At 36.6% G+C, this 5,724-nt stretch overlaps 2 protein-coding genes across 2 annotated transcripts in view; one reads left to right on the forward strand and one right to left on the reverse strand.

Moving 5' to 3' along the window:
• The window catches only part of adnp2b (ADNP homeobox 2b), a gene marked incomplete in the record, with an annotated part of 705,870 nt that overhangs the window by 162,012 nt on the left and 538,134 nt on the right, over positions 1-5,724 (reverse strand).
• pag1 (phosphoprotein membrane anchor with glycosphingolipid microdomains 1) overlaps positions 1-5,724 on the forward strand; it is a 55,312-nt gene that overhangs the window by 34,183 nt on the left and 15,405 nt on the right. The window lies entirely within an intron of this gene.

Consider the following 5,724-nt stretch of genomic DNA (forward strand, 5'->3'; position numbering starts at 1 on the left):
GACATTCAGAAAAATAGCACAGAACTTTTCAATTGGCCTATTTTAATGGAATTAAATAAGTGTAATATAAAATCTATAAAATGTAATAAAGCAAAATGAAACATTTTAAAAATATTAAACTTAGTACAGTACTGCTACCAAACCTTTTTTACCCAATATAATTATTATCTTAACCAGCTTCTTTTTTTTTTCCGAAGTTCGTTTGTAGTCATATTTTTGGCGCCTATTCAGATGAAAAAGAGCAACGACATCTTCTGCTTGTTTCCTGAACTGTAGTCCTCTTTGTAGCAGCAGTTTTCTTGTTAATTAGCCTTGGTTTCTGTTTTAGTCGCAGTTATGTTGTTTTTATGAAATGTTATGGTTCTTTTAAGTCTGTTTTGGGTTTTCGTGTGTGGATCCTCCAGCACTATACAAGGAGCATCATTCACCTCAAGATCTCTGGGATTTCTGAACAGATTGTCTGAAATTTTAGGACATTTGAAACACATTTTTTTAATTACAGTAATCGTGCAGGGAAACTATGTAGGGTTGGGCAGAAAGCTTTCTTGAAAATTTTGGATTTGTCCCTTATTTGTTGTTAGACACTGGATAGAATAAAGCCTGTGATTTGTGTGTTTGCTTGAACAATTTAAACTTTTATTTTCCAAACATTTATGTCAAATAATTTCTCCAGTTAGGTATTTTTCTTGGCGTCAGACTGTAGACAGCCTTGCCTCACTGCGACCGACTGGTTTTCATGGCATCTGTTTTCTCTCATCAAAGCTCGACAGAGTTTGGACGAAGAAAGACGTGGTCGTCCTTGGCTTTGAATCTTGTACATAAAAAGGATGGCAAGTGAGCAGCTTTTCTCAGTGAATAAGATGCTCTTAGCTACTGTGTTAAATAAGTGAAAATGTTTTAAAGATATTAGGTGTTTTTTTATTTAAAAAGTCTTTTAATCTTTCTTGTTCTGCATGGACAAGTCAGAATAACCACGACTGATAGCATTAATAAAAAGCTCCAGATGCTTTAAAAGCTGTAGCACCACAACTTATTTAAATATTAGCTTTTTACAGAAGTTGTTTTTTTGTGGGGAGGGTGGACAGCCATGACAATTCAGTTCCAAGTTAAATGAAAAATACCAACATTTTATTATAATAATTGTTGTGTTAACATTTGGATTAAGCACCTTTAAACAATCTAAACAATTATTTTGATTTTTGGACATTTAGCATAAACCTGTTTTTGTGTGTTTTATGAAAAATATTTAAAATATTATACATTATGAACCAGCAAGTTTAATGTCTTTTTTCAACCAAAACTTTAATGAAAAAGGAAATAGCCAACAAGCATCCAAAATAATGTGTTTTGGTGACTTTGATCACTGATAACTCTTTAATTCAGGAAGGAATTCCAATTTTAAGCAAACATTTTTTTTTATGTTGAGCATTTCACATGAGAGTAAAAAGTGTGACAAGCAGCCTCGGTCTCTCCTCCATGGAAGATTCTAAAGCTGAAAGTATGTTAATAACAGACAGACATCAATAAGACCTGCTCCGAGGGGGTGAAGACAGCGCCACAGGTACTGACAGGAATCCACGTCTCCCACCAAAACATCAGGATTAGTCACAATCCCATTTGTTCTGTTTTTGTATGCACTTTAGGTAAATAGTTTCAGCAGGTTGTTCACCTCTAAGCATTTTATTTACCCATTAAAAAGCTTTGAATTTTTTTCTGCTAAATCTTAGTTTCTATCTACTCACACTAAACTTTATTTTTGTCACATTTAATATTAAGAACATCTTAACATTAATAATACAGTAATAATAATAATTGCCTTTTCGGATTATATTTCTTTCTGTTCCAATCGCCTGTTCTTACTGTGTCCATTTCTGCATTTCCTATTGACCTAGAAACATTTAAGGCAGTCCTATTTATATTCAGGACTTAGTGTGATTATAGAATGTGGGGGCACTGTAAAAAATGAGTCAAAATTAAGAAGAACAGACAGTGGAATCATTCAGAGATGCTCCAATTAATTAAAAATCCCTAATATTATTACAGTTTGATAAAAAACAGTAATAACAATAATAAACAGTTTAAGAAATACCACTAAATGTTGCTACACTGAAACCAAGTTGACGTGAGTCTTTTTAGGACAATTGAAAGAACAATTATGAAAGTAACCAAAGTAACATTCAAAAACACTTGAGGGACATCAGAAAACTAATCACATTTATTAAAAAAAAATTGTGAAAAATTAAACTAGTGATTAGCAAATGAAGCTCTCTGAATCTCCAAAGGTTCAAAAAGATTTAAAGATTTGAGGCTAGAAACAAAATAGCCGCCGAGCCATATATAGGCCGTATACATCCCATAATTATTTCAAATCTTCCTTTGGATATCCCCGACAAATGTATGTTGGTTTCTCTCAGATTGATCTGTCTGAGGTGAAATTTATGTGAATTGATCTATTAAAAATGTTCCCTTTGTATTAATTTGATGTGGAAAAACAAAAAAACTAAAATGTGAATTGATTTGCCATTCATTCTTGTTTACTTGTTTGTTTGTATACATATTTAATTTATACTTGATTATCTTAAAAGACAAACAAGGAATCTGGAAAACTTTACCGGCACTATTCAGTATCAGGTATTCATCTTTGAGTCAGATTGGTTAAATTTTTGGCTAAAGATTTCCTGGATCCATTTTAGGTCAGAGAATGGAATCCAATTGTTCAAAATAAATCACAAGTAAATCAGATCAGCAACCACAAAAATCAAATCTTTAAAATGAATCGTTACACCCCTACATTTTAACAATAACAGTCTTGAGATAATTTCTGCTGCATCCCCCCATCTGTATTTTTGAATGAAAGAAAAATATCTTTTTTTTGCTTAGAACCAACAAACAAAGCTAAAATGTGCTCAAAGATTATGAACTATTCAAAAAGAATATATGTAGATGAGTTGCTATAAAGTGGCCTCAAATATGACGCCTGCAGTTTTAACGTCTACTTTCAAAATGACTGCAGTTGATTTACTTTTACTTTTTGGATATGCTGCCATAAATAGCACTGATGGGTAGAAGGAAAAGTTGCCATGGTGACACACAGTGGCCGTCGGTAATTATTCTGGATTAAATGCAACCAGAAGCACATTTGAGCTGGCACACCGTGACAGAGTGACACCTGGACCGGAGCCTTCCGGAACTCGTCTGGGAGAGAACTTTGTCACAGAGCACCTCCTGGAAAACTCCTTTCTGCAGAGTGTGAATAGCAGCTCAGAGCTGTGAGACATGTCTGAGGGCAGCCTGTGGTATTAGATACACTCATTACCTTATAATCCCTCTGCTGCACAGACAGCCCGATCAATCAATCTGACCGCATTTCTTTGAGTATTAAGGGTCACAAAAGTGTCAGCCACTTCTGCGTCAACAATTGTTATTAAAATCACTACTTTTCTTTACACAGTCATAGAACAGGCGACAATTTCTCTAATACCTTAATCTGCTCTCTTCCAGACAAGGCCGACCCGGCTAATCATCTCTCAGCAGCTATTTGCATTAATAGCCTCATGATCTTTAAAGTCCCACTCCGATCATCTTCTGATCTGTTTAAAAGCGTTCCTCATGGTCTTTGAATTATGAGTAATAAAACCGGTTTAATTTTCTTGGTGCTAGTTTTTGAGTTGTTGGCGGAGTAAGCCTGCCCCAACTTCCCATCAACCACATGTTTTCACACTCTCCCACTAGCTTACAGCCTCACACAACCCTAACCTACCTTTACCAACAAAAATGGCGAGCAGTTTGGAGCTTTCCAGCCGTACAGTTTTGATCCAGATACCAGCTCAAACAAAGACGTTCATGGATCTAGTCGTCTCCAAGTGGATGCATTGGAATGGAGTGGAGCAGGGACCATTTCTGTGTATTTTCTGTGTCAAATACAATCTTTTCCCAACTGCATGTTTTCATCTGCTCCTGATTCACAACAAGTGGCATAAAGAAATGCTCTGAAATGGAACTTTAAGTTTTATTTACTATGTCCTCCGTTATGAAAAAAATGCCACAAGATGTTGTTGAAAACACCAAAAAACTGGTTCTTGGAGCCAGCAGGTACTTCCTGTTTGGAACACGAGGGGGAGGAGTCAAGCTGTCCAGTGATCCTACAGTCTATGATCTGAGCTGCCATCTGGCTCTAAACTGTCTGGCTGCGTACAGCTCCCATATTGCTCAACTGTATTGTTTTGCTACACTAATGTTAGCTTGGACTTGTGAGGTGCTATAAGTTAGCAGGAGAAACCGTAAACTAAGAGCTAATGGGAAATTAGTGGAGGCTAACTTCCGCTCCGACAGTCCCGCCCACAACCCAGACTGAATTATGAACTCCTGCCGCTCTGTAGAAAAATGTCTTAAAAAAACAGCACAGACTTAATGATTTTGGCTAAAAGCATTATTATCATAGTTAGAAGACCACTGGGGACGCTTTTACAATAAAAGAAAATATGGTTAGAGTGGGACTTCAAAGAAAAAGTTGTTTTTTAAGTAGATTTTGAAGCTTAATAGGGCTCATTGCATACATTCTTTAATGCTGAAACGCGATCAGCACTTTTCCACTGTTCCTGCACACATTAACATAAGACAGCTCCCACACTCCATACAGTATTCATACCACATACGATTCTGGAGTCACCAGAGCTTAGACAAACTCTGCAAACGTCCCACCAAGCTGGAGTCTGGCACTTTTTCTCAGAAAACAGACAAGATGGAGTCCTTTTATTCGTCCTCTGTGATGTCCTCACAGTTAATAGATTGAAGGGAATACAGGAACAGAAACTGTTCTGTTTTTTTTTGCATATGTTTCGCATGTCATCTTTGCAGGACTGTAACTGCACACACTTGCAGATGCAGAGGATGCTCATGTCTCTCACCCTCTTGCATGCAAACTCCCATCTTCTCATTTGTTTTTGTGACACTTCATGAGACTTCATACAGTTCTTGCCTTCCTCACAGCACCTCACCTTCGTCTCTGCACAGCCCCATAAATCATGGGTGATAAAATCCAGAGTTCTATCAGTTCGCTGAAACTCAACTTTCTCTGTCAGACAGAGACGTGACGCGGGTTCTGATGCTGTGCGCAGAGCTCAGATACCAGCTGTGGAAGCTGGAGTGTGAGGGACACTGCAGCAGAGCCACTGCACTGCAGTCTCTCCCTGCTCTCTTCTGCCACCTGCTGGCCACCCTGGCTCATGCGTTGATAAAAACTTTGATCACATTTTTATTAAGGACAATTTAAAGTCTAAAACCAAATTAACCAAATTTTTAAATGAAAATTGAAATTCTGGCATTTTTTTTCTGTGCTTACATCTTGTGAAGCGTCTTTGTAAAGAAGCTGAAAACTTCAGTATTAAACTTTGTCCTTGACTCATTGTCAAGTAGTCTTGTCATGTAGCACGCAAATCTTCAGCGAGGGAAGAGGCCTCCTCATCCTCACTTCAAAGATAATTAATCTCTCTTAGATGCTTCTTTGAAGTAATCATGTATAAGAGAGTTCTTGTGAGAAACAGTCTACTTAATTGAAATAATTTAGAACCCTGTAACATTTCCTATGTTGTAATTACATTCCAAGATTTATTTATTTTTTTGCTACTTTACAAATTAATGTAAAGATCTATTGTTGAAACTGTTTTTATGTCAATTTTTGATATCCATCTTTTTAGTACAACTCCAGCTTCTTTTTTAAAAAAA

This window comes from Oryzias melastigma, linkage group LG11, assembly GCF_002922805.2.
Source record: "Oryzias melastigma strain HK-1 linkage group LG11, ASM292280v2, whole genome shotgun sequence".
NCBI classification, from domain to species: Eukaryota; Metazoa; Chordata; class Actinopteri; order Beloniformes; family Adrianichthyidae; genus Oryzias; species Oryzias melastigma.